The sequence below is a fragment of the Rhipicephalus microplus genome, chromosome 6, assembly GCF_043290135.1.
Source record: "Rhipicephalus microplus isolate Deutch F79 chromosome 6, USDA_Rmic, whole genome shotgun sequence".
In the NCBI taxonomy this organism is placed as follows: Eukaryota; Metazoa; Arthropoda; class Arachnida; order Ixodida; family Ixodidae; genus Rhipicephalus; species Rhipicephalus microplus.
Window position 1 is genome coordinate 87,305,243 of NC_134705.1, and position 9,881 is coordinate 87,315,123.

A 9,881-nucleotide genomic window follows, 5' to 3' on the forward strand; every position below is an offset into this window, starting at 1 on the left:
ATTCGTGTGGGCGCCGCCTTGACTCCTGCAATCCGGGCTACATGGACATCTGGTGCACAGCCTCCCCCAACGACGTGCCCATTCTGCGTTGCCCCAGCCACAGAGGCAACGCTTGATCACCTATTGGGAACCTGCCCGGGCCTTCACCAGGCTCGCACTCGCCACCTACGCGGCCTTCACCACCACCCCGGCCGACCACCTGACTTGACGCGCTGGACGCACGGTCCACTGCATCGACAACTCCTGGCCTTCATACAGGAAACAAAACTTCTCCTTTTTATTTAACTGATGCCGTAGGGCATACTAGCGCCAATAAAAAAAAAAAAAAAAAAAAGCATGCAGAAGATACATGAACGAAAGGATCGAAAAGGCAGCACTGCATGTCTTAAAAGCACCACACTGGACGAAAAAAACCACCTTTTCGACACCGTGGCATGAGTCTCTCGCGGGTAACCAGGCGGGGCACGCCACGGTTCGAGATCATACACGCCGAGCTATCTCGGACACGCTTGGACCACTTACCGACGGCTGTCACGACGAGCATGAGCACATACCGAAGAAGTACTGAGACATTTTGGCACACTACAGGAAGCAGAAGAAGCGGTCGGTACCCACGGGCCCACAAGAGTCCCAGTAAGAAACAACAGTGATACGGAGAAGACTACAAGCTGGAACTTACCCGCATGGAACATTGATGCATGCAATGTGTTCAGGGACCTTCGGGCGGGACTGCAACTTTTGCCCTCCGAACACGCGCAACACTCTGCGCCAGATGGTGCTAGAGTGCCACAACAATCCAGACTTACTACCATCATCAACGCCAAGTTAAAACGAAGAGATACAGATCAAGAGGAAGAATTCGAAGACCAGTGGCCGGCTTTGCTGGTGACGCGAGACTCTGACAACCAGCTATGATTAGTGAACCGGGCTCGGGCAGCGGCAGCGAGTCATGGGTATTTGGACTGAGGAGGCTGAAGTACTAAGAACCTGGTCCAAATCAAGCTCATTTCATTCATTCACTTACCAAGGACTATCATTTTTAATAATTAATTGATTGATATGTGGGGTTTAACGTCCCGAAACCACTATATAATTATGAAAAATGCGTAGTGGGGGGGCTCCGGAAGTTTCGATCACCTTAGGCTCTTTAACGTGCACCGAAGTCTGAGCACACGGACCTACAGCATTTTCGCCTCCATAGAAAAAGTAGCCCTGCAGCCGGGATTCTACCCCGTGACCTGCTGGTCAGCAGCTGAGTACCTTAGCCACTAGACCACCGTGGCAGGGCGTCTTTAGTAATTAGTGAAGCTTTCACTAAGTCACGTCATGGTGCCATAGCGGCAAAATTGTTTCTTCGCACTGCGGAAGAGGATCACCGAAGCCATTAAAAAAAGCGCGTGGCTTATATTTGCTCCGCCAGGTGCCACGCGATTGACTCAAGCTGCTCGCAAGAAAACTGTCTGTTGTTTTATTTGACTCGTTATATTGACTTTATTAATTATCTTGACAGTTATTCTAGCTTCAAAACTTGCGATCTACTAATATATTAATCCAAGTATAGCTATCAACTCAAACCGGGAGAATCATTGTGGTACCTGTTATGTTATCACAGACATTTTTGAAGTATTTAAAGAACCAGAAGTTAGTACTCGACAGGACGTGCTAGGAAGAAAATAATGTGTGTCACTGAAAGACTGTGCCAATAAAAAAAATCACAGCATATCCACAGAGTGCATGACGATGAGTGGGGCAAAGCACTGAAGGGTATTGTCGCTAAACTGTGAACCATGCGTGAATATCACCCACTACATAATCAAAGACGTCACATACACTGTACATATTTATACGAGAAATTTTATTATTTTTGAGTGGTATCTCTACGTCACTTTCGTACTCATTTCATTATAACAGTTTTATGGTCGGTTAAATGATGGATCGGCGATGGGGTGTAGTGGGATGTTAGCAAGGACGAAGTACTGGGCAGATTGAAAAAGGTGTAACTAGAGGCGGTCGCATACAAACAAGGTGTGGGCACAGTGGGACAATCTATGGTTCTTCAACGCGCACCTGGGTACAAGTACACGGCCATCTTGCATTTCATATTCGCTACTTCTCAACTGTATTTGCTTTATGGTCGGTGAAGTAGTGTATCGGTGATGGAGCGTAGTGGGACGTTTGCAAGGATGAAGTAGTGGGCAGTTGGGAAAGGTGGATCTGTCGGTGATGCTGATGAATTGTGCTGTACTGGATGTTTTTCGCTTTCCTCACCACTGTCCTTGTTTTTTTTTTTTTGGTTTTTTGTTCACGAAACTGTTTACACGAGTATAAGTCTCACTCCTTTTTTTTTTTTGTTTACGAGCCGGGTTGTAGGCCTAGTCAAGAAACAGTTTCGTCTGTTCCCTTTTGCCTCATCTCGGTGGCATATAACTGTTGTGGACACATGCCAGAAAAAAGTATTATTATTATTATTATCAAGTACATACAAGAGATGGATAGACCTACGCCCTTAGGAGCTTCGCCCCTAAAATGACGAACCAAGATCTGGCATGTGTTCAGACGTAGGAGTCGAGTGCATGGGGGCACGTGAGAATTGACCGCCACGATACCACATAATCATCGACAGCAGGCGCTAACAGAGAGTGAACAGGAACGAGAAACGCCAGACCAATTTATGGAAATTTGTGTAACCACTTCACTCGTCGGCAAAATCTATAACCGTATCGAGCAAGAACTTGCTCGGAAATAGCGTCAAGCCACTTCGACCGTCCCATTCCGTTTAGGCACTGTTAAGTCAGCGCTGTTTTACTGTGTGTAGTAAGTACTCAAATACCGCACCTTATGTGGTAGGCACGTAGTTTTTTTAAAACGTTTAGCAGTGCTAGATGCTCATTACGTACGACAGCGCGTTGCCATAATTAGAGTGGCTAACAGACTTGTAGACAAAAAGCAACATGATGACCATGATATGGTATGTCCATATTACCTTACACGGCACGCTGGCACTGCCGAACGGCCGTATTAATTGGAAGTCGCAGGTCTCTTTTGCAAGCACCTATGGCCACTGTGGCTAACCCTCAATAATCGAGCAAAGACTGTCGTGCTAAGCTTAGCATCTCCAACGGTACGAGTTTGAATCCGCAGGGTTGTGCGAGCCTGTTAGAATGAGGGCCTGGTGTGGTCTTGGCGCATTACGTACGGTCATATGAATATCCAAAAGAAATCTCGACGATAACCGCTGTAAAAGATGCGTCAGTTATATGTTCCAATTCTGGAGTAAAAAGTGCCCGCAAAATATTTTCACTCTGTAGGCTAACGATGTTGCAATGAGCGTCTCCTCCGAGTCCACGTTCATTGTGGTGCTACTACAAGGTGAGAATGACATGCAAGCAAGCTCGCATCGCCACCCTTTCCGTAAGAATAACCATTACAGAAGGTAAGACAGTCATACCTTTCGATCCTGGTAATCTTCTAAGATGAGAAGAGACAGCCGACCGAAACGGGACGCGAGCTTCTTCTAATTTCTATACGCTCGTGGCACGTACTTGCACGAGCGAATGCTGATGTAAATGCTCATATGTTTAGCCCGGCAATGTGTGGCCGTGGCCTTGTCACTGAGTTAATATGCACGGTTCATTAAGGTCTTTCTCAATTACGGGTGCCATTTGGACATGGGTATTAAGCGGTGTTCGCCACCCGCATGTTCTTTTCATCACCTTTCCTAGACCAGTGGATAGTGGGTCTTGCGCAATTTCCATGGCACGTATGTGCAAGGTACAGTAGTGAGGTAAAAACTTTGTTTGTCCACTTAAAGGGAAGTGGGCAAAATTATAGATATCTTCATCCCTTTGCCAACACCTGGTACGCACGATTCCTCTGCTGCACATGGTAGTCCTCTGCAACAGTCTCTGTTCAACCTACGACGTACTCCTGGCCGTTAGTTATGAAGCTGCTCTGGACAGCTTATTTTTGCGTAAAAAGGAAGGACATCATTGTTGTAATTTTTGGCTCAAACCCACGCGGGGAATGTACGTAAAGCAACAGTGTTATCTACATTACCGAATCATCCCCCCAAAAAGAAGTAAAGCCACACTTTTGCAAGAGAATAACTGTGGCTGATGCGTGCACGTCGCCGACGTCTTTTGATACAGTTCATCTGTAATTACGCCCGAAATTGTCCTTGGATTTATCATTAGAATAGATTAGTGTGGAACACTGACCTTCTATAAGCCGCATCAGGTATACTGTGATCCTCGCGTTCTCGGCAGGTCGTTGGTGTAACGATAAACAGTGTGCATTTTTAAGGATGGCTTTGTTTCACATACTTCCCGAGCAGCACCTTCAACACAGCAATAGTAACCCGGGGTTGTAGTTTCATCTCTATAGAGCATGTGCTGTGCACGATGTGAAAACAGTACAGCGCGTAATGCCCGTCCGAGCGCAGGACAACGTGTGTACAGTATAGCTCGTGTGTACCGTACTGCATCATACTCAGCTGCCGTCAAAACACCTACCTGCCTCTCACTGTTTTCTCTTTCCCCGGAGAGAAGGAGCAGGTTGGAGGCGAAATTCTCAGGTTTACGTTTCCTTCTTTCGCTTCTTAAAATAATAACGCGATATTAATAAAGACCTTGTTTCGCAGAAATACCGGCGTCGGTATTGGCAGGGGCGTCGCTGGTTGTGAGTGAAAAAGAATCTTGTCGGAGACCAAAAAATTGAGGAAGATTCAAATAAAATAAATAATAAAAATCCGGGTACGAGTCACGATATAACACAACCTGTCTGCATGGCAAGCAGGTGTTACGCCACTCAGCCACATTATTTCTTGCAGCAGACTTGAAAAAAAAAAAAACAAAATGTTTTGGATTTCACGTAGTGGAAGGACTTTTCATAACGCATAATATACTGCGTGGCATAAACGTAGAATCACGTCAGGTGTCAGAAGATGCCAATTGAGCTACGAGCCCACTTATTACAAAACAGATGCAACAAAAACATCATCGAAGTGAACAGCTGCATGCGTGCGCTCGCGCGTTTCCTACAGGTACGTAATCTCGTTAATTTGCAAAATGAGTAATTATGATGAAGTGGAAGCTTAAGAACTGTGATTGAAATAGACACCCAATGATACTTTAAAACGGCCATGGTTACGAGCTTAGTCGTTCATTTTCTAATGGCATGATTGAGGCCTGCATCGAGAACTATCCGTTCTAAATCCGATGCGCACGAGTCCCCATTACGCACGATTCGCCCTTGAATATTGTTGTATCGTGCGTTGGACGTGACGCACGGGGAACGTGAGGCCCGGCGCCCGAAACGCGGGCCGGGAAGGATAAGGAAGTGGCACACACGAGACCCTGGCGGCAACTCCCTTTATGTACACAAACATCACTATACATACATACGTACAACGCCCCCATTTGGGGCCAGAGAACCGGTTCCAGAATCGCAACCACCACACCACATCATCCTCCCCTTGAAATGATGATGTGGGGTCCTCCACGCAACCAATGTACAATAATATAATGCATAAAATACACAAAAAGTTAGAAAATGTACAACACCACAGCTTGAAGAATTATACAGCAAACACACGGAAATGCAAAGCTACTGCATCCTTGAAAAAGAATAACACGTAACACAAGCACATACAGCACGTAGCACAACTAATAATGAAGAATTAAAAATGATGAAGAAGAAGAAGAAGAAGAAGAAGAAGAAGAAGAAGAAGAAGAAGAAGAAGAAGAAGAAGAAGAAGAAGAAGAAGAAGAAGAAGAAGAAGAAGAAGAAGAAGAAGAAGAAGATATTTCATGCCAATCGTCGAAGGGGCTTCATCATCATCATTTCATGCAGTCATCACCGTGAGCCACATGAGCGTTTTTACCGCTGTTACAAATTTCTTACGAGAATCTAAAAGAATGGAATGCTGAACATAGATAAATTCACTTGTTTTATGTATAGAGCTTTTTTCTTTTCTGTGTGTTTATTATGTTTTCCTTCTCGAGGTTTTTTGTTTGTTTTTAATTTTCATACCTTAAAATTATTACCTATATTCCCTAATTAACCAATCCCCCCCCTACCCCCTTTGAAGAAGTGAATTAATTTAAAAAGCACGGCACCGTCCTTCATGGCCTATCCCCCTAGGTGGGTTGCGCCAAGGTGTTGAGAAACCAACCAACCAACCTGTGGTTGCCATTCGCGCAGCGCGTGCTGTTAATGCGAGCTCACGTCTGGTGCTTTTCAAGGAAGTGGCTTGCTTGGGATGGCCCAGCTTGGAAAACGTGCTATCGGAACTCTGCTGTGCCACCAACGATCTCGCTGACTGCGAATCTCGTGAATGGTCACTTTCTGTACGCAAGTACTGTCCTCTTTCATTGCTTGTGTAATAGAAGGCAAGATTCCGATGCGAGGTATGGTCAAGGAGCTGTGAGCGAGGAAGAAGAGCATGCCGAAGGCTTTTTCTTGTGCCAAGGCTTAATATCAAAAAGCACTCCGTACAAATGTTAACCAGCCAAAGTTCAAGAGTTAGGCTATGGTTTTTAGCTGTGAATTCAACCCGACGTGGAACTGAAACATTTCACAATTATCGGTTATATGTTCGTGCTTGTGAATCAGGTAGACACACGTTTGGCTCGGGTTTAACGCCGTGTTTATTTCCCATGCTGCCCAATGTGTCTCGCATGATCACGGTCTCAGAGGGATGTAATGAGCAGTTAAATGCGTTTCACGATGTGCCAATCACAGTGGTTGTTTTCGAACCAAAGGCGATCACAGACGTCGCAGCCGAAGCCAAAGTGCCACAGGAGAAATGGCCACCGAAAGCGGGCGTTCGGCCCGGCAAACGCGCTCCCGCGATTATCATATTGACGCTGCAACGCTGCGCTGTTGCTAGCGCTTGACATGGCGAGCTAACTCGGCGGTGTTTGACATCGCGAGCTAACCGACAAGGCAGCCAATGGCGCAAGTTCTTGGGTACGACGCTGTGGACGACGTAACCGATAACGCAGCCAATGGAGACTGCTCGTGACACCACTGCCGGACAGTTTTCCGTTTCTCCAAGCCATATACAGCTATATAGCTGTGAAAGCCTCAGATCGGCGGACCTCGAGGCGCAATTACTTCCTTTGCGCATTCTTTCATGTACACTTTCACCAACGCCGTGCTCGTCTTACCGGCCGTATATAGAGTGCCCCGCATTTCTTTTATGACTCATAAGCGTAGTGTTCGTGTTCTGCGGCCGACTTGCTCACCGCAGTGCAAATTGAAGAAACGTCAGCACGTAATTTTGCGCTGAGCTGAGTGAACCTCGAAGAGCACTTGTCCAGGCATCTGACGCAGGACTTAAATTGCAAGGAAGCTTTACTTCTGAGGAACTCGTACGTCCGCAGCTTCTAAAAATTGATGCTGTTTAACATCCCAAAACCACTACATAATTAGGAGAGATGCTGTGCGTAGTATAAAAGTCTACGAAAATTTAGACCATTTGGCACATTCGTCATTGCATGCTCTCTACGTGTGCTGCCGATATGCGCTGGAAAGTTTACAAGACCCGTGGGTAATAAATCTCAGCAGTGACCTTTGCTTGAGACTTTAATTAGCGTGCTCCTATCTCCGCTTGCGTGCTACGCCCTAAAAGATCTTTCGGAATTGACTCCATAGAGCGCTTTGATCCTCCAGAAGACAAAATGTGTGCAAACGTTCGCGCATGGCACGGCAAGAAAGGAGCTTTCCGCCGTTGCACACACTTCAAAAGTACTGGTTAAGTCAACCAAGATGTGATTTATCTGTTGCGCAAATAGCAGCTCTTGTTCTCTTAAGGACTAACCATGATAGGTGGGGAGTAATGGTTCTTTCGTTCGCAGTTACCGAGAGAGCAATGGCTGTGGCAGGTTAGTTACTTCCTTGAAGCAGTGACCTCGATACTTTTCTACTTCCTTTACTTATTAAAATGTGCAACACGCAAAACACGAGGTTAGATCATTTTATCACGCGGGGTAGCTAAGCAAGACTATAATTGAGTGTTGGTAGTACCTTGCTACCAAGCACATCGTTACGTTTATCTCTAATACGTATACAAAACAACACGTTGCGCTCTTGTTACGTCAAGTCAGTCACCCAGCACCGTCACGAAGATGGGACAAAGACGAAAAACAGCAGGGAAGTCTATAATGCTATATCATTCTCCATTTTCACATGTTGTTTATAAAATATTATAGGAACACTTTACATCTTTTTTTTATTAAATTCAGATACATGCATCTCAATGTAACCTTTGTTTTTCTTGCAAACAAACCTTTTTGTCAGCGGACGCTCTGACAATCCGAGCTCCGAGACAACTCTCGTGCGTCAAGACAGACGTTTCGAATCATGGGTGAGTGAAAATTCGTAGTCAGTGCGGTTGTGGCATATAGTTGTATAGTGCGGAGATTCATTACTCTCCACTTTGGCTAAAATTAAATGTGCTATCTTTACACAGCTCAACCATACTACTACGGTGAAGGTAAGGCACGAATAAATGTTCTTGTCTGGTGCGCTATTGCCAATTCCAAAGTTCTTTTGATTGTTACCACTTTCACCGTTTTCACATTAAACCTTACTTGCAGATATTAACACTGTTTCTCACTTTGAGCGGCACAATAATGCGAATTATGTATGTTGTCATTATTTGTTACAGAGATCAGAAACATGTGATGGTCACACGGTTCAGCTGACTTTATCTAGCATCGAAACTTGACCCCCACCACCTCTTGGTTCGTAATATGTGAACTAAAGAAAATGAATTGTTACGTGCGCAGTAGAAAGCAACGGTGATGTACACTCAAGGTGAATGTCGGAGACAATTATGCTTAATGACAAGGACTTCCAGTGCTACTTAAGCACGTTGCTAATGTTTCAATTGATGTTGAAGGTTATACCTGCAAGACGTGGTAAAGAAGCACGCGCAAATCTTCACAGAGTGAAATAGTCACACGTGTTATATCTGGCAAGATTATTCATCGCGTCACAATGGTCTTGAACCGCCGAAATACGAGTGACGTCATGCCACGTGATCCGCTATGGAGGGGTGTCGCAGCTGCACTCGCTGTGAGCCTTGTCGCTGTGGTACCACGTGACTATAAGTGAAGGTGTAACGGCTGCTTCGTCGACGATTGGTCAATCAGTTTCGCCATTACTAGCACGCCGGCAGGGCCACCTGTGCGTGCCCTTGAGCTCAAACGACAGGCTGAATCTAATCACTCAGTAAGTGTAGTCAACGAAATCTCATGCCGAGGCGAAGCTGCCTGCTGAAACACTTTGCAAATGGATGTCAGATCAGCTCGCCGTAGAGAATCTTGCCAGGCTCGAAAGCGTGCCCAGATAGAAGGAGATGGAGACGTCGCCTGCGTGCATAAAGTATTCGCAAAAACAATAAACATGCACCTTTACTCTTGATAAGAAAGTTGATAACCGTGAAAATTCAGCCAATTTGTTTTAGTGGCTCAACAGCGATATAAAATGCGTTTTATTTCTATGTTTTTTTCTGCGTGAATCATTTCAGCCGACTATCCTTATGCTCAGCCGAGTAAGTATTCAGAGGCTTGGTTTTTGAAGGCTCTTTTTTCAAGAATTTCATTAGAGATAGAAAAAAAAAATTCAGGTATGAACTATTTTGAATTCATCTTGAAAAGTTGTGTCGTGAGCAGAAAAGACATCGAACGTTTCCTGTAGCTCACAGATCCAACTTTGATTCTGAAAGCATGCATGGGTATCAACACACCTCGGAGACGGCTTCACGACCGATGTACTCTGCGCCGTTGGTTCACCAAAAAATAAACAGTCATTCCGTCAGAATGATGACATGGGTAACTTTCGTGATGCCACTTCCGTCACAGAACTCAAGTAAT

The 9,881-nt window shown here is 45.3% G+C and overlaps 1 long non-coding RNA gene across 1 annotated transcript; it reads left to right on the forward strand.

Annotated features, from left to right (window-relative positions):
- Positions 1-8,301: 8,301 nt before the first annotated feature.
- LOC142764821 (uncharacterized) lies at positions 8,302-9,560 on the forward strand. Its single transcript, XR_012883909.1, has 3 exons — positions 8,302-8,368; positions 8,474-8,497; positions 9,536-9,560. It is a non-coding gene; the product is annotated as an uncharacterized LOC142764821 (long non-coding RNA).
- The last annotated feature ends 321 nt before the right edge of the window (positions 9,561-9,881 follow it).